At 36.2% G+C, this 19,199-nt stretch overlaps 1 long non-coding RNA gene across 1 annotated transcript; it reads left to right on the top strand.

Annotated features, from left to right (window-relative positions):
• The first annotated feature begins 13,277 nt into the window (after positions 1-13,277).
• Positions 13,278-18,913, top strand: LOC111196005 (uncharacterized). The gene is made up of 5 exons (XR_007440086.1): positions 13,278-13,455; positions 15,399-15,446; positions 15,786-16,525; positions 16,689-16,844; positions 18,440-18,913. It is a non-coding gene; the product is annotated as an uncharacterized LOC111196005 (long non-coding RNA).
• The last annotated feature ends 286 nt before the right edge of the window (positions 18,914-19,199 follow it).

Genomic DNA, 19,199 nt, shown 5'->3' with positions numbered 1-19,199 from the left:
CTGGTTTTTAGACCACAATAATTTATTGTACCGATGGACAGTTCTGGTGGAAACAGGAGAGTTGAGATGCAAATTGAAATCTGCCGTGATTTGGGCAGCCGTGGTTTTATGTTTTTTGGATACAGTCCTGGGTTAGAACCCGAACATCTCTTTTAGATAACTTCCTCTTGCATCCACAGTTAATCCTGTTGGATGTGGTTCATCCTTCTCGGTGGTATGCTGACATTACCCTGGATACCGTGGCTCTTGTTACATTACAAAGACTTGCTGTCTTGGTCACAGATGCGCCAGCAAGACGTGCACCAACAATTTGTGCTCTTTTGAACTCTGGTATGTCACCCATTATTTTGTGTGCATTGTAATATTTTGAGCAAAACTGTGCTCTTACCCTGCTAACTGAACCTTCACACTCTGCTCTTACTGGTGCAATAATGTGCAATTAATGAAGATTGGCCACCAGGCTGCTCCAATTTAGCCATGAAACCTCCCACACTAAAATGAAAGGTGTTTCAGTTTCATTGTCCAACCCCTGTATGTTGGGATGCTTATAAGTTCTGCATTGCACTTCTTTCTTTTTCATTTATAAATTATACACAAATAAAACATATTTATTTTATTAAAATGTTGACAAGAATGTTTCAGCTTTATTTGAATGTGAATCACTTTATTATTTTCTATTACCTACTGAAAAAAACAAGTTGATCGACTAGCATGACTATCATTACCAGCATGACCAAAATGCAAAATGCAACACACGCTATGCTGGTCAATCATAATCAGCTAGTTTACCAGTATGTAGAATTTCATTTTTTCATCTGAAACCAGCTACTAGAAAAACTGTCTATAGATCTTTACAGGTGATAATTATATATACAGTCAATGCATGTCATCATTACAGTATGTCAGTCGTGAGATGATTTACCTTGATGAAAACTGTCAACAAAATACTGACAAGCTTCTATTATACAGGTGATGTTTCTGTCTCCTCCTGGGGGAGCCGGTAGTGATAATGTAGCCGGGCATGTAGTTATAAGAATAGGTGTGTGCTGAATTTTGATTACGTTTCATAATTGTTGACCGGAGGACTTTTTTTCTGTCCTGCCAGCTGCTTGCGTATTTAATTGCACATTGTGCAGTTGGGCGGACCTCGTCTCTCCGACTGTGGAAAGGCAATTTTCCCTTTGAGCACAGCCGAGCCCCCTCAGAGAGGCAGAGAACAGCAGCAACTAAACATAGGCAAATCTGTAGGCTGGGTGAGTTCATATCTTCCAGCAGCTGCCCTATAACATTGTTTGAATAATTCAAAGCAGTGCATTTGCTGGGCTACAGTAGCTGATCCAGTTCATAAAAAAACAGATAGAGTCTCTGTAGACTCACGCTGGACATAACACATATTTACAATGTTATTAGTGCATATGTATAATATATACCTTACATGGGAGATGTGGCTCAGGGTAGCATTAAGGAAAAGCACTGTGCAGTCATCTAATTTCACACTGAATCGTAAAAACAAATACACTCATGATGCACTTTTGTCTTGGTCAAATCACGTCAAGCCATATATATACAGGGGTTGGACATTGAAACTGAAACACCTGGTTTTAGACCACAATCATTTATTGTCCCGACGGACAGTTCTGGTGGAAACAGGAGAGTTGAGGTGCACATTGAATTCTGCCATGATTTGGGCAGCCGTGGTTTTATGTTTTTTGGATACAATCCAGGTTAGCACCCGAACATCCCTTTCAGACGACTTCCACTTGCGTCCACAGTTAATCCTTTTGGATGTGGTTCATCCTTCTTGGTGGTATGCTGACCTTACCCTTGATACCGTGGCTCTTGATACATCACAAAGACTTGCTGTCTTGGTCACAGATGCGCCAGGAAGACATGCACGAGTACAGGTACACAGTGTTACAAAATTACATTCTTCCAGAACCATGGTGCAACATGGAAGAATAATACAATAGACAAAATAAAGTGCAAGAGTGAACGATAGTGCAACATAAAACTATAACACTACAAAATTCTAATAGGAAAGAGGTGCAGAGCAGTTACTGAGGTAGAGAGTTAATAGTTCTATTGAATAAAGCATCAAATATTGCTGATAGTGATGACAATTCAGTCTCTGTGTGCTTAGAGAGAGAACGTATGTGAGTGTGTGTGTGTGTGTGTGTGTGTGTGTGTGTGTGTGTGTGTGTGTGTGTGAAGAGTGGTGGTGGTGGGGGGTTCAGTTCAGTTCTTGTGTGAGTATTTAGGATGAGTAGTGGTGGTGGACAGTAGGACAATGCTCGTTCACATGGTGCTGTTGTCTTAAAAGTTTGCGTAGAAGACACAGATGCTATGCTATGCCATGGCCAGCTGTTATTGCTAGACCTTGCCTTGGTTAACAATGTGTGAGATGCTATTTGATTTGCGATCAACACTCCTACACCACTGCCATGAAATCAGCAAGAACTGCATAAGAATTCAATGGAATCATTAAGGAACCTCTACAACTCTACAACAGCTGAGAGTCTGAAATGATTTGTTACACATTTGTTATGTACTGCTTGTGTATGTGAAGCTCAACAGGTATGACCAAGGGTTGCCCATATCAGTCTACATGTTTTTTCTTTATTTATCATTTATTATTTGTTTCTGGTACCCTTTATCTTCCTTCTGAATAGCAGTAAAATTATTTATTTGATGATGAGTAAAAAAGTATAAAGAAAGAGATCAACTGTTCCAGAGCCAAGTGTGTTCTAGTATTACTTCACAATAAATACATTTGAAATCAAAAGGCTGGTTCAAAAAGTGTATTTTTTTTATTATCCTTTAAATATACCATTAAATAAAGAATGATAGCATTAAAGAAGTGCGTGAGTGAGAGTCTGTATTCAAAGGCGGCAGGTTTAAAGCCAGGTTTAAGGAATTCTCAGCGAGGGATTGAGTTTATCTGACTGATAGAAGCTAACTGAAAAGAATGGAGGGATTTGAGTTCTATTTTCTCATGGATCTCATTCTGTTTCAACAGCTGAGTGATGCCATTTTGATCTGGATCTCTCTGGGTGAGCCTGCTAAGCACTCGGCATGAAGACTGCCATAATGTGGCTCAGCCAGACTCCTCCAGACAGCTGAACGCGACGGCTCGAGTGTGCCACGCTGCAGAAAACTTCAGCATGGAGAAACAGTGAGGGGATATGAGTGGCTGTGTGTGTTTGTGTGTGTGTTAGAATAAAGAGTAAGAGAGCAAGAAATAGAGCGATATCTCCAACTGTGACAAAAAAAACTCATCACGCTCAGTACTTTCTCATTGCTGTAGGATACGGAGAACATCAAAGTTTCCTTGAGAAGCAAATAAGAGGAACAGAGAGGGAAAAAAGAGATGTAGAAAATGGTTGGGGGCTAAACTGGGGTGAAAATGATCTTTTGTTTTCTTCGAGGAGATATCAGTTTAATGGCATTTCCAGGGCGATTAAAGACTGCAGAGGTGATCAAAGCCCGTCCGGACCGCCCTGCGTTCTGACAAGATAACAATTTTGTCTCCCCGAATAATTTTTCATCCCAGCAGCCATTTGTAATACAGTCTTTATCAGATCAGCTGCTGTAAGTGCCTGTGCATTCACCGGCAAACTCCTGCTCTGTATCCTGGGTAATGTCCCCAGTGCTAAACATGAATAACGCATCCACTGAAACAAGCCAGCCCCACACCACAGCCCTCCAGGCTACACTGAAATATGATATAAGCTTTATACAAAAAATAAATACAGCTGATGCATTTTTCTCCATTCAGCTCATCAACGGATTATTGGAGTGTGTTATAGAGAAAACATAAACAGCAGTTTATGCAATTTACTTTAGATTATAGACAATACATAATTCTCTGGTACATAATAAAGAAGGCAAGTCATTATAATATGTTTTCCACAAAAATATTATGTAGATGCTTCTTATTAAGGTTCTTCTTTGTTTTAGGGATGGCTAGCTAGTGTATTGATTATACGTGCGTAAAAGATAATAAATTCCAAAAGTATGTTTTTTTAATAGCTTGAAAAAAATAATATAGTACAATGTTATAAAATGTGATGCAATAATATAGCACAATGTGATAAAATGTGATGCAATAATATAGCACAATGTGATAAAATGTGATACAATAATATAGCACAATGTGATAAAATGTGATGCAATAATATAGTACAATGTTATAAAATGTGATGCAATAATATAGCACAATGTGATAAAATGTGATGCAATAATATAGTACAATGTGATAAAATGTGATGCAATAATATAGCACAATGTGATTAAATGTGATGCAATAATATAGCACAATGTGATAAAATGTGATGCAGTAATACAGTAAAATGTGATAGTAAGTGATGCAATAATGTAGCACAATGTGATACAATAATATAATACAATAATGTAGTAGAATGTGATAGAATGTGATGCATTGAGGACAAAATAATTTATTCACTATTTATTATTTTAAATATAGTAAATCTTGTATGCTCTTCAAAGTGACCGGTTACAGTAACTCTTTGTATATTTTTCTTAATTATAAGCAAATGCATAAAAAAGACAATAAAACAAAGAAATAAAAAAAAAACTAAACAAATGAGAACTAAGCTTTCTAACAAACAAGCTGGTTTGCATCTGATAAAATATTTAAACAGCTGCAAATGAAATTATTCTGACTCACTGGAGGTTTGCTGAATGCTACAAAATATGTAAACCACCGTCTCCTCCTGCTCTCAGTCTCAGCTCTGCTCTCAGTCTAACACCGTGCCTGCAAGACTGGAAAAGATCTGATTTTTAATATATTTAATATTTGAATATTTAGTGCTGTTTTTGTAAGTGTTTGAATGTGTGAATCATTTGATCTTCTGAAGTACAGAACTTTAAAAAGAACATTTTATGAAAATGGAAAACTCTTATTTAAAGTCTCCCACATTCAGTTTCAAAAACTCACATCAAACTCACATCTTCTCAAACTAGACTCTCTGTAGATTTCAACTGCCAATCATAATGAGCCTGTACACTACAGCAGAACAGCCAGCCAGAGTATCAATCTCACAGTATGATGATTTCGCTGGTTCATATCCCATATCATACGTTTGCCATCAGCGGCCGGAGTCTGAGAGAGGACAATTGGCCTTGCTCCCTCTGGTGTGGTTTAAGGGCATTTCTCTGCACGTCACTCTGTCACACCTGTCTTCTGCTCCTGTCCTCAGTTCTCTTGTTTTGTTTACCTCCCTATGTGCCTCTTGAGCACATGGCTTTGTTGTGTTACAACAAAGTGTTGTCACCTGGTGTCTTGTTTGTAACCCCACCCTCCTTGTTTCCTTCTCCAGGTGTTCCTCACCCTATCTGTGTATATTTAGCTCGTGGTTTGAGTGTTTCCTTGTTGAGTCTTCTGTGTTTTTTTGTTTGTTTATGTTTGTTTGTCCCATAGAATCTCTGTGTTTCACATTGACAAGCATCACATTAGGAACATGTCACGGATTAGTAGGACAGACATAAGTGCAGATATAACTTACTATTAATAAACAAACAAGATGTACAAAAGCAAAACTGTATCTCCTCCCCTGTCTCTCTGTCGCACATGGCGTGACTTTAGTTTCCACCCATTCTCGTCTTTCCGCTCGTTCTCGGGCTCTTATAACGGTGTTTTTTTCATGGCTGCATTCCAATTTACTGTATTGGGCCGCGACCCTGATGACCCGGGTTCGATCCCGGACCAGATGTTTCATGCTTGCAGGTCACATCTGGCCTGCTCTAGTCCTTCATCTGTAGTCACAGTACGCTTCCCACAGAATGCTGGTTGGTGAACTATTTTCAGCACAGCAGTGATGAGAACTGAGGTGTTTAAAAACTCCATCAACACTGCTGTGTCTGATCCACTTATACCAGCACAACACACACTAACACCTCATACATCACCACCATGTCAGTATCACTGCAGTGCTGAGAATAATGACCCATCACCCAAATAGTAGCTGTTCTGTGTCTGTTCTGGGTCGTGTCTGGTGCTGACCATAAGTGGGATTGAGACAGAACAAACAAATTAGTTTTCAGTCCTGTTCTGTCCCTTCTCAGTGCATTCACATACACAGGTATTGTTTCCAGTTAATACTAATTCCCCTTTTAAAAGGTTAAACATTTTGCTAGCTTGGAACATTTCACATATTTTACAGTTAAAATTTGCCACTGCAATACACATTTCTGTTTAAATAGCTGCCGGTACAGTCATTCACATACATTCACACACTCACCTGTACTCTCTTCCTGGTCTGGCAAAGGGCCCAATCATTGTTTTAGCAAAATTGGGGCATGCTCACTGGGCCCATTTTGGGCCATACCATTTTGAAGGGGTTCTTTTAAGGTTTCAAAATATTTAAATTATTCTTTCCTTTTTCTTATGTTTATGTTTATTTTATGGGATTGTGAATAATTATAAATAATTAATTATTTTGAGAATTTAATTTTCCATTGTATGTTTATTTGATTTATTGTTTGTTTTGTTTATAATTGTATCCCCTTGCAGTGAAAAATCTGTTGGTTTTGGCTGGGTTGGGTAGACCAGTGGTGGCCTATTTAAGGCCTCATTTCATGTTTGTAGAGGGAGGATATAGGATATGTATGGTTGAGATATGGTACGGTTGGTTGTCGTATGAACCAATGTACGACTTAAGGAATAGGTTGATTCCTTATGTAAATTTTTGTAAATAAATTGTGTTTTTGTTTATTTTTTGTTTTCTTTTTGGTATTTTGCCATTTTTGTGCACCTTCACCAATAAAATCACTTGCACTGGATGTGCTACTGCAGTTGCCATAATTTTTTCCTGCAACCCACAACCTTTTTTCGGCACAACTACCCTCACCTACAAGTAAGGTGTGACAGGGATAGTAAGAAAAAAGCAAAATAGTAAAAAATTAAAATCACACAATGTCTGATTTTTGCCAGTCAGATCTAAATGACATATGCTGGTGGTTTAATATGAGATTACAATCAGATTTGTACAGATAAATCTCAGTCTGGATGCTCTGACTGCTCACATTTCTCAGATTTCAAAGCATCTTTTGTGTCACTCGCAACAAAACAAACAACAACCACTTCAAATCCAGAGATACCAGAACTTCATCCAACTGTTTGCTTACTATTGGTGGTGAAGGCAATGTGCTTAAATGCATGAGTGATATTTCAGGATCCGATTCATTCCCATTGAAGACTGATACAGATTACTTACAGTATCTTTACAAATATAAACCATCAGGATACACTCTAAAAAACAGAGGTACAATATGAGTACTTTTTTTGTACTCAAAGGTACACTCTTCATAATTGTACCCGCAAAGGTACATTATTGGTTTTTACAAGTTCAGATTTGTTCCCTCTGAAGTACAAAGTCATTTCTAACAGCAATAAGTACAGATTTGTACCATTTAACCATCCAAAAGGTACATTCAGTCTTCTGTATCACTGTACTAATAAACAATATTTATTTTAATTGCACCGTTTTTATTTGGAAGCCAGACAATTTTGGTTCATCAAGTTTTTGAGCCATATTTAGTTGATGATAATGTTTATAATCTTTATAATCTTTACTGGCACAAAAACCATGGGTACAAAAAAGGACTTTCATGGAAAGGTACTTTTTTGTACCTCAATATAAGGTACAGCCCCAGCGACAAGCTTTGTACTCTTTTAGGTACAAATCTGTACTTACTTTTCTTAGTGTGTAGCAAAGTCTGATCTGAGATGATAAGAATGAATCTTTTGCGATGTGAACACAGCATACAAGTCATCACATGTCAGATGTGGGGTGGGGGAGTTACTGAGGGTACTGGAGTACTGAGTCCATCACTGCTAGCTGATTTCCCTTCTGTATCACACCTTCTAAACCTGATAATTAACTGACAAGTTCAATCAGGTGTTTTTGAGCAGGGAATTCAACAAACTGTGCAGGATGCTGGCTCCTCTGGTCCAAAGGTGGGCTCTTCAAATGATTACTTCAGACTGAATTCATATGAAAGTGAATTTGCTTTACGACATACTTAATTTAAGATAATAAGAGTTGTTACAGGACTCCAAACGTTGGAAGTGTGCTGTTTTAAACATCTGAGAATGAGTATGATTATTAAATAGAAATGTGTTCTAATACCGTCATTTCTGTAGAGAATATCTGCTCTGTGATAAAATCAGTTGTAAACAACATTTAATTTGATACAAATGCAGATTGTGGGTTTGTTACTGAAACATAGGATAGCAATGCAAAGCAGCTTCTTTCTGTAGCTAGACTGCACTGACTACAGGCAATATAACTGCCAGTTAACAGCATCTGATATTTCATTTAGGTTGCTGTGAGTAATTAGCACTTATTTAACGTGGCATATTATGACACATTTTATGATAACTGAAGAAAAAAAGTTTACTTAAGATGTTGCATTTTGTGTTTCTGTACAAGAGCTGGTAAGGAGATAATAGGTGGCAGATGGATGGGACATTCCGTTTCTGACATTTAACATCATTGAAGGCTTTACCACCCACAGTGGACAGCGCAGTGAGTGGCATTGAAAACATGTAAAAACTAGTTTTACCAGGAGACTCAATGCTACATCATCTCACCTTGCATCCAATCACCAGCTTTCACTTCGTTGCTTTTAAAAACCTGCTCTCTTTTGCTACTTTTAAATATGATGATATGTTTCCCACTTTGTTGCCCACCCCCTTCAGGAAGTAATAAAATATAAATACTTCATTAGCTTACTTAAGTTGAAATTTTGGTTCTCTCTACTTTACTGGAGTAATTATTTTTTCAACAATTTTTTTATTGCTACTTCTTACATTTTCACACAATTATCTGCACTTTCTACAAATAGCCTCGTTACTCCTATCATTAAGATAATCTGTGCAGACAATTATAAAAAGGAAGTATACTTAAGAGCATTAAAAGTATGTTCGAATTAGGTAAAGAATACTAAAAGTGCATTTTCTATTTAATATACTTTCTCTGTATTTCTATAAAATGCATTTCAAAGCAATATGTTTTAAATTATGCATTATAAAGACATTAAATACTGCTACAAGTGCACTTAAGTGTAGTTTAATTTCCTAGTAGAATTAAGGTGTACACAATATGTGCATCCATATGAAAAGTAGTACAATTACAATATACTTCAAATGTATTAAAAATAATGTTTAAAAAACACAAACTTCTACTTTAATCTACTTTAGTTCACAAACTAGTTCACTTTTTAATGTGAAGTAAACTTCACATATGATCCCAAATATGCTTAAATACAATTTTCTTTTACAAGGGGAGACTCAAGAGGTCGCAAGTAACAAATGTCCCACCTACACTTTAACTTTAATATATTTGCATTGTACTTAAATACATTCATTTTCAAAGGGCTATATATGAAGATGAATTAAGAAGCCCAGTTAATCTCAAATGTGTAGTTCACTGTAGGTCCATGTGGCACAGCCTAAACTTTTGTCCTTAATGTTTTTTTCCCCCTTATATAACTTTTATAATATACTTTTATACTTTAAGTAGTTTTATACCAGTACTTTTACACTTTTCTTAAAGAGTAAAAACCCTGAGTTGATACTTCAAATTCTACAGAAGTATTTTAAACCCTAGTATCTGTACTTCCACCTGAGTAATTGTTGTCAACACAGAAACTACTTTAAAAAAGGCTCCTTTATAAAGGGTTTATAAATAGTTTATAAAGGAGTTTATTAATGGTTATAAATTAAGTTGTAAATATTTTAAAAACATTCATAAGCACTACTAAGACATACATCGAAAGAACATTAGTGAAAATAACTTTAACATATCTAATAGAATAATATAGAAAGTCAGTTTAGTCAAATGAATAGAGTTATTAACATAAATGTTAATGCTGACTGATGGATAAGACAAAGTAGATAGATAAGCACCTGGTAAGAGGTTTAACAGTAATACTTGTTATGGAATCTGCTTATTAATGGTTCATAACCTAATTAAAAACTACTATTAAGTTCCTTTGTAAACTATTTATAAACCCTTTTAAAAAAGGAGCCTTATTTTAAAGTGGTACCATCAATACATTTAACACTTTTGCCCACCAGTTTCCCGGGGGCAAGACTCCAGACCTGGGCGTTGAAGACTGAGTTTTTGCAGAAAAGACTTTAATATATTTATGTTGATATATCTATTTGCAAAATGTAATGGAGATTAAAATACAGTATTTTTCTTTCACACTCTAGTGTGAAAGATAGAAATGATTGTGACAGGCAGCATCTGGCTTGAATTGTCCATGCCAAAAAAACAAGCGCCTCGAAACAGCAAGCAGAAGTTGAGATTTATTTAAACTGTTATGAATATATCTTCTCTCTGAGGTGCTGTTTTCTCAATCCCTGAAAAACCTGCTGCTTTGAAAAGTGGCCTTGCTAAGCAACGATGCCAAGATTGTTCAGGAGGTCACAATTAATTAATCTGTTATTTGAAAGCAGAAAACAGGTGCACAAATTAATTGGCAATTAGTGTAGAATGCAGCGAAAGAGAGGGAGTATTCAGAAGAAATAAAGGCTTAATTAGAGCAGGTTACGTTTTAATAGTGTTGCTGTTATGCAGTGTTCCGCATGCTTGACTCTTATCAAATGAATTTTCACCCATAGGTAGGATGCCGGTGACTTGCTCTATGCTGGGAAACCAAAGCGAAGTGAACGCAGTCCCATAAGGCATTGTTTACTCTCTCTCTCCGCAGCAAGTGGGCGAATCAAGCATAGCAACACTTCAACTTCCATGTATTTACATACATTTGCATATTTGGCTTGCTTCTCACTTCTGGTGTGCCTCGTCTCCACATGCGAGTTTCATTTTTTGAAGCACACTTAAGTAGCTTAACTCTATCCCTGTTCCTTAATATTGACCCACTTTTTTTTAAACATTAATATCTTAAGGACACTACTTTTGGAGTAAAGCCTGTTGTACTAGCTAACAGCATGCCTACCCTGTTGTTTAGTCAGAGTTCTTTTTTTTTAAAGCAGATTATAGTAGGGCCAGAGGGATGCTGGGATTTCAGTGTTTGGCTTAAAGGTACAGTGTGTGAGACTCAGCATGCACTGGGCCTTCTGCCTCCAGTGTTTTTCTGTCACTGCTGCTGAACTTCATGTTTTATAATAAAAATAGTATGTTTGCTTAGAGATTTTGAGTATAGCTTTAAAAGAAATACATTCATATCTGCACTCGTTCTCTTTGGATGGATGGAAGGATCATCTCCTCCATACACTCACTCACTCAGCTCAGCTCAGTGCCAGCCAACAAAAAACGCCTTCAAAAGGAGTTGGACAGTTAGTGTTCTCCTCCAAGCATGTTGAGCTGTCTAAATGTGTTTCATTAGATACAGTTAGAAAGCTTCTGATTGGCTGGAAACTTGTGCTCCCTTCCTAGCTCACTGCCAGATGAATAAAATAATTTTAAAGATGATAAATAAAAAATAATAAACTTGTATCTTCAAAATGACAGCATAACAGGAGAAAGAATAAACCTTCTTAACTTTAAGTAATAAAAGTCAATGAATATAAACAAATTATTCTATGTATATATAAAAAAACATTATTATAATGTTAGAATATATAAAATTATTATTTCAAGTTGTTTGGGAACATTTTATTTGTCCATTCATTATGACACTTATGAAACAATGTAAAGAACAACTACCATATTCCTATTATGTCAAAAAGTGAAAATAAAAATAAAAGGGTTTTGTCAGATTTGCTAGAAAATTAATTAAATTAATATGCAGGTCTCCATCACAATATGAAACAGCCTGACAGATACATCCATTTATATTTAATTTTTGAATATGATAATTGATCAACTGAAATTTAGCTGTACAACATTTGATGATGATGCTATAAATCACTGATGATGATGATTTTGATGAATGAGAATAGCTTCCTTTTGATCTCTAGACAAATATGCATTTTGTTCAGACAAGGCTCTAGTCATACAGTCCTATTTTTCTAAATTCTTCCCAGATTATCTTTTCCAGTAAGCTATTTGTCATGGTGTCACTGCTTGGACTTACTCATCATTGATTGTCTCTCTACAGCTTCACCTTCATCCTGCCCATTTATTATCATACACTCAATTACAGAGGGTTCTGGACTGCGGGGTACATCCAAATTGCTTCTTAAATTTGATCTTTAGAAAAAGGGTCAGTTTCCAGGATTAAGCCTAGTGTAGTCCAAGTGTAGGCTTAATCCCGGTTGGGGAAACTGCCCCTAAATCGCTGTAAGCCAGGGGTGTCCAAACTATGGCCCGCGAATCCGTGTATCATTCGTTCATTTGATATTCAATTGAGAATCAAAATCGGAAAATTAAAAAACCAATTCGTTTTTTCGTTTTTTCGTTTTTGAATATAATACCAAAAAACGAATAACGGCTTGTATTTTGTATTTTTATTTGGTTATCCAAACAAAAATTGGAAATTTAAAAAACGGACCAGGAGCCGAATTTGATTTTGATTTTGAACTTGACCCATTTGTGTGCCCTGGAAGTTACTGATTTGTTTATTCTTGGTGGGTTTCTGTTGCGCGGGAGTTCACTGCAGTGTTATCTACACAGTCTGTATTGCTGTAGGCAGCATGGCCGGACTGGAACCACATTCTGGCCTAATTAAAGATCTTTTTGAAGGTATTAACTAAATATGACATTTAGCTACGGAACGTTAGACAAACACCTGAAAGATCCTGCCGATTTTTTCTGTTGTCATATCGTCTTCTTTCACTGCAACGCGTTTAGTTCCTCTGAACAAGATAAAACTCTCCATCCTCAACTCCATCCAAAGCCTACAGCAATACAGACTGTGTAGATAACACTGCAGTGAACTCCCGCGCAACAGAAACCCACCAAGAATAAACAAATCAGTAACTTCCGGGGCACACAAATGGGTCAAGTTCAAAATCAAAATCAAATTCGGCTCCTGGTCCGTTTTTTAAATTTCCAATTTTTGTTTGGATAACCAAATAAAAATACAAAATACAAGCCGTTATTCGTTTTTTGGTATTATATTCAAAAACGAAAAAACGAAAAAACGAATTGGTTTTTTAATTTTCCGATTTTGATTCTCAATTGAATATCAAATGAACGAATGATACACGGATTCCCGCGGGCCATTTGCGTCCCTTTTCCTTTTTTGGAGGTATTTTAGAAATAGAATGAAAGTTGGCCCCCTGTTAAGCAGATTTTTATAATGTGAAATTCAAAGTTTGAACGCTAGGTGTCAGAAACGGGCCAAAGAGTCTAAAAGCGGAGAGAGTGCGTGTTCTGGACTGAGTTATGGTATTAAGTTAAATGTCATCACTTGAACGCCATTAACAAAAAGTGCGCGAAGAGACCGCAGCCTTCTGGGAAATCTGCTGAGGAGTCCCGCAGTACTGGAGAGAGCCACCTTGAACTCTACTTGCAGATATTGGTAAGTAGACACCTAGCAACTAATATTTTTGGTTTTACAGTTAATTGTGACCCTGTATTTGTGGATTCACAAGGTTTAAGATCTCCAGAGGTAGGTTACTGAGCGCGGGCGAGCGTGGGGTTCAAGTTTAAGAGAGCCGAAGGAGGAGATGGAGGTAGAGGAGAAGGAGAGGGGCTAGGATAACCAACCTAGCTAACGTTAGCGGTTAGCTAGCTAGCATACTAATGTTACTGGGGAGAGAACTAACTTTAGTGATTAGCAAGCTAGCATACTAAGTTACTGTGGAGAGAGCTAACGTTAGCTGTCAGTAGGCTAGCATACTAATGTTACTGGGGAGAGAACTCACTTTAGAGGTTATCAAGCTAGCATACGAAAGTTACCTGGGAGAGAACTTAGCGTTAGCGGTTAGCAAGCTAGCATACGAAAGTTACCTGGGAGAGAACTTAGCGTTAGCGGTTAGCAAGCTAGCATACTAAAGTTACCTGCTAGAGAACTTAGCGTTAGCGGTTAGCAAGCTAGCATACTAATGTTACTGGGGAGAGAACTTGGCGTTAGCGGTTATAGAACTAATATTTGCTGTGAGTTAGCTAACTGGAAGTTAAAAATTATCCTCTTAAGATGCCCTGGCCCGCCCGTGGGCCAAAACAATTGTCATAATTAATATCTGACTGTGTTTATGAATAAGTATAAGCTCAGTATAGACATCCAATATGCAATGTTAAAGCTTAGAATCTCTGATTTTCAGTTATCTTGCCTATTTAGGTGAATTTCCTATTAGAAAATACACATTTAGGGCAAAATATGCCTTTTTTTTATTAGAAATATGATTAATAATTTTCATATTTGCGTTTTTCCAACGTCCGTATTTGATCCAATACGGTCGTTATAGATCATTCAAACCGTCTGACTGGATTACGGAACTAAGTTACTAAAGTGTGCGTTACACTGTTTTACCGCAGCATTTTTTATAGATCTCTAAGCGCCCGGGGTTACTGAATCTGAACACTTTATAGCAAAATATAGAGCTGCAAAAACACTTCATCCATATAAATATTTCATTTTATAGAAATGAAAATAAAATCTGAAAAGCACCTAAATTTTTTTCTGGATTTTTTTCTGGATTTTCTGAAAATAAAATCTGAAAAGCACCTAAATTTTTTTCTGGATTTTAATATATTTTGACCATTTTATGTTCAATTTAATAATTTAAATAATTGAATAATTGTAAAGTATTTTCAATTCCTTTTGTAAAGGCTTCTAAGTATTATTAATTCATAAAATTGATTCTGAATTATTTAATATTAGTCTGAAAAGCCTTAAAATTTGAATGTGTAATTTCAGGCAGAAATTGGTAAAATTAGGCTTGGAGTTTAAGAGTATTTTTTGGTACCATTTAGTCGCTATTAATTATATTTTCAACAATGTATTATGATTTTCTATGTTCTATGATGTATCTAATGTGGTTAACTAAAGAACTAGCTAACATTAGCAGCAAGGTGTTGGCTAACTAAGAGTTAAAAAAAATAATGGTTAATGGACACTGATATTATTTATAAAGAAGATACTAATGTGCCCATCGTAGTATTTTAAATAATTTAAATCATAAGCAACTAAAAATGTGTGTATAATATATATATATATTATATATATATATATATATATTATATATATATATATATATATATATATATATATATATATATATATATATATATATAATATATATATATAATATATATATATATAAAATTAAAATGCTAATATCCCATGTAATGCAGAATTGTTTTGTCAAAGTTTAATAGGGAATTTTAAATATTTTTAAGAAGAGAGAGCCATACTTGTCCAACCTGTCATATTTTCAATAAAACACTTGGTGCCTAGAAAATTTCATTTCATCCCCCACTTGTCAATCATGTTTAATATGTCCTACATTTGTTTTACAGCACCAGTACCTTTAAGGCGAGAAGCTGAACAAGGGTAAAACAGAGGAGGTAAATGTTGTCAATTTATTATTGTGTTCCTGAATGATTAAATATGTAATTGTTAAAAATGTATACTTACTCTTGTGGGAATCTAAAATATAGTGTTGGTTGATGTAGTTTTGACATATGTACCGTAGTTCACAATATAGGGTATAATGAGCTATTCAAGTTTCAGCTAGCATTCAGTGTGGTGTGCATGTTTGTGAACACAGTCTGACCTCGTAATGAGAAGATTAATTGTGCAGCACTAGTGTCACATTTTAAACTTTTGTATGAAAGGCAGTTAGTCCATCAATGAAAATTGCAAGTCTGTTAGATTCCTCTGGTAATGTTATTGTCTCTTTTTAGGTGTCTGCTTATGGGATGGCTCTGTAAACTCTGCACAGGGGAGAATGCCAGATGGATAATACATCAGTGTCTACACAAGACACTATTCTGCTGTACCCTTGTGAAAGCACCCATAGAATATTTTGGCCAGATGAAATCTTCATTCCTCTTTTCTCTGGGGCAACCGAGGCAATTTTGAGGAACGCCAGTGAAGAATTTCTCTGAAATGGTGCTTTGCTGAACCATACTCTGGTAAAGTCTGAAATAATGGAAAAATTAGCAGACTATATGTACAGCTACACAGCCTACCCCAAAGGCCTTCAGACTGGTCAGGTAGCAGAGGCTTTAGTGAAAAAGCACCCATGTCTGACAGAACCAGGCAGTCGTAATGGATGGATAGGATGGATGTATAGTCTCAAGTACAAGATGGGAAATTACAGATCAAAGCTCAGAAGTTTTGGATTCCCTGAGGTTACCTGCAACTCATGTAAGAACAAGCACCCTGATGACCAGTCTCCTGCAAAAAATATAGAGAAAGCAAGGAAAGGAGAAGTGCTGTTTCTTCCACACTATCCAGTAGGAGACAGCAAGGAACAGCAAGAGCTGGACCGATGTCAATTAATTGCCAAATCAAAGAAGAAAGACAGCACAGCCATCAAGGACTTGATGTGTAGAACATTCGCACATAGAAGACATGATGTCGTTACCCTACAGATGAGCATCAAAGACCTCAAGAACCTGCCTTGTTTAATGTCTCGCAAGTGAGTAAATAGAAAATTTGTAGTCATTACAGACATAGAGCTAAAACTTGCATGTGTAATAGTTTGACTTCCTACCCAAAGTTATATGGACTAAAGTTTGCTTCAGTGAATTAAATAGATTTTGTTACAGGTTTTTTGTTTTTTCTTTTTATGTCTTTCTCAGGTCAGTGCAGAGTTTCAGAGAATCACCACACTGACTCTCGAGCCAAAGTTCTTTTCAGCGTTGGATCGCTATTCTCCTAAATTGCTGTCCCTGTTCCAAGCGAAGAAGGGTGCTGCAGGAGAAAGACATCGAGCTCAAATGAGTACTCTTCTTCAGGTATTATAATTTGACCCCCACCTATTCTGTTGGTTCATTAACTGCCTTAAACATAATTTCATCATTGCCATTTCTTCTAATCATCAGTAATTATTACAGATATTCATATGTAGTGCATATAAAACAATAAGAACAGCCCAAGCGAAGCTTTGTCCTTTTAACATACAGTATTTATACATACAGGAATTTGACTGTTTTAACAATAAAGTTTTGGGTAAAATATATTTTTAAAATAATTAAAACTGTCATTTGCAGTATTTTTGTCTGCTTATGCATTTGATTTTATCATGAGAATTTCTAATAATTACTTTTACATTAAACAAATGATTGTAAGCCATTTTTATTTGTTACATCCTGCTTTCACTAGTTAAAGGAGAACTCCGGTGTAAAATGGACTTTGGGTGTAGTGAAACATGATTACGAGTACTAAACTTTGAAAGTGCACAAGAAGTGTATTACATCGCATAGCACTGAGCTAATTCTTCAGACATCGCCATCTTAAAGTTAATTCACAGCAAGTCGAGTCACGAGCATGAATGAATAGGTAGGATGGGGAACCATTTTCAAAATTAATTCAGTGGAAATGCATGAATTCCAGCTGTTGCTGAAAATATCTGGTTACTGGCGATATGAGATGGAAAAGTTCCAATAACAAATAAACATAGTTCAAAATGTTTTACCATTCGTGCTCGACTGGCGACTTGCCGTGACTTAACTTTAAGATGGCGGTACCTGGAGAACTAGCTTAGTGCTACGCGACGTAAACAGTCTATTTTAATAAACCTCTTGTGCACTTTCAAATTACTTAATGCCTCATTTTAGATGCCAAGGCTCTCTGAATTCTACCAATGAAGTGTGGAGCTATTTTGAGCATGTTACCGGTGGCAAAAGTAATTTCTCTGCAGGGGCAAAAATATGTCCTTATACCATCCATTCTAAAGCCTTTTTGGAAAAGCTTGAAAAAAGTTTTGAATTCTGGAATGCTGTCTGCAAACGTTGGTTGGTAATTCAACAAAGGTTAGTACTCGTAATTACTTCACTACATCTGATGTCCATTTCACATGGGAGTTCTCCTTTAAAGTGAAGGTGAATGGTAATTTGTTTAAATGGGGTGTCCTATATTTCTTACGACTATCATTTGTATAAAGTTAGGAAAGAGGTTCAGCTGTAGATCAAAGTGTAAAACTCAAAATAAAGGCTGAATTACATAGGCTGAATAATTAACTTGCATGCCTTGAAACTGAAGCTTTTAATCTATAACACCTGCTGAGCTCTCTCTAAAAACAAAAGAAGAGACTATCAGTGCTGGTTCAAATCCTCGTTTCAATACCTGGCAGATTTTTTTGTGATTTTACTTCAATAGCCACAAAATTATTCAATTTTATATATGCCAAATAAATATCATGTAGGATGTAATTTAAGAATATAAAGGCTGAAATAAATAATATATTATTCTGCCATTTTACAATCCTAAAATTTAATGATGAGCCTAAATGATCTAAGAGAGAAAATGTGTACTAGGACTGTATATCAGAAGTTGTGAAAATATGAGTAAATGTGGCATATGTAAACTTATGATTTCATTGGTTCCCTAGCTGGCAGAGGAGGTGATGAAGATATACCTGCTGCGGAATCAAGAAGAATCAAGTGAAGAATCTCCTGATGTAGGGATTGTGATTGAGGGCACCACTGTCCTCAGCGGTCTTGAGGATCTTAGCAGAGCCTGTTGCTATTTGTTGGGACTGACCTATGCCTTGGATCTGAGATACCCCAAGAATCTCAAATACAGTTTTGAGTTTTTCCAAAAAGTACTGCTGGAGCTGGATTCTGGAAACCTTTCCACTAAGGTTCAAAGATTCAAAAACTACCTGCATGTGTAGTTTCAAAGTACTGATCAGAGAAATCTTGCTGTTGGAATTTTCCATTGTCAATGTATATCTGAGGGAAGAGTCCACTGTTCTCTTTAAATGCAGGTGGATATTTCCAGTGGTAAAATACTATTTGGACTGGAATTGATTACTTGTTTAAAACCCATCTTCTATACCATTTTGAGTTTTTGAATCACAGCCTGTTATCTTCTGTCTCACAAATGTCTATTGTGTTTTTGTTGTATTGTACATATAGTGTCTCCCACTCATTTAGATTTAGATTATATATTTATTTCTTTTTATTTCTATTTATATATCTATTTCACCCCCACCACTACTGCACCTTGTTCTGTCTCATGTATGTCTGTGTCCCTGCTGCTGTATTGTACACATAGTGTCTCCCCTTTTTCTTTATTTTTCTTTATTATCCATTATCTGTACTTGCTGTAAAATTGGGAAGGAGAGTAACGTAATTTCAATTCTATGT

Source organism: Astyanax mexicanus, chromosome 7 (genome assembly GCF_023375975.1).
Source record: "Astyanax mexicanus isolate ESR-SI-001 chromosome 7, AstMex3_surface, whole genome shotgun sequence".
NCBI lineage: Eukaryota > Metazoa > Chordata > Actinopteri > Characiformes > Acestrorhamphidae > Astyanax > Astyanax mexicanus.
Note: the sequence above shows the minus strand (reverse complement) of the source record. Positions and strands in the feature narration are given on the sequence as shown.